At 34.1% G+C, this 646-nt stretch overlaps 1 non-coding gene across 1 annotated transcript; it reads right to left on the minus strand.

Moving 5' to 3' along the window:
- Positions 1-335: 335 nt before the first annotated feature.
- Positions 336-394, minus strand: LOC123463822. The gene has a single exon (XR_006639197.1). It is a non-coding gene; the product is annotated as a U7 small nuclear RNA (small nuclear RNA).
- Positions 395-646: the final 252 nt, after the last annotated feature.

Raw genomic sequence — 646 nt, forward strand, 5'->3', positions numbered from 1 at the left:
TCCAATTTCAGAACACAAAATGGATGATTTTAATTAAATTGAATAGGATTGCCTCTCTTATTTTCAAGTGCAAAAACCTCAGTAGAATTATTAAAATGACAAAGTCTTTACCATACATAGTATTTTTTTTTTTTTTTTGAGGTAATGTCTTGCCCTAGTCCAGGCTAACCTGGAATTCACCATGTAGTCACAGGCTGGCCTCGAACTCATGGTGATCCTTCTATCTCTGCCTCCCAAGTGCTGGGATTAAAGGTACCTGCCACAATGCCTGGCTTCCTTTAGACATTACAAAAAGATCATCTTAGAAGCTACTGTTGAATGTACCTAGACTGGGGAAGGGTTTTCCAGTACAAGTCAGAAAACCTAGACAAATGCTAAAAGAATTGTGACACTTTAATTTTTATTACTATATTTGAAATTAATCTGCTATACTTTCTGCTCATATTTACCTCTGAACTCCTTGTAATATTTTTATATTGTAATTGTCCAGCTTAATTTAGGTTTTTCAAGTGGTGTATTTCTACTACTTGGATTAGTTAGATGTTAGATTAAACAATACAATAAAAGCTCTCTAAAAATCATCTTGTGTATATTTTCCATAAGCTAAAAGAGGTAGTCACTTGAAATGTCATGCATGTGAAGGGCT

The sequence above is a fragment of the Jaculus jaculus genome, chromosome 9 (assembly GCF_020740685.1).
Source record: "Jaculus jaculus isolate mJacJac1 chromosome 9, mJacJac1.mat.Y.cur, whole genome shotgun sequence".
Classification (NCBI taxonomy): domain Eukaryota; kingdom Metazoa; phylum Chordata; class Mammalia; order Rodentia; family Dipodidae; genus Jaculus; species Jaculus jaculus.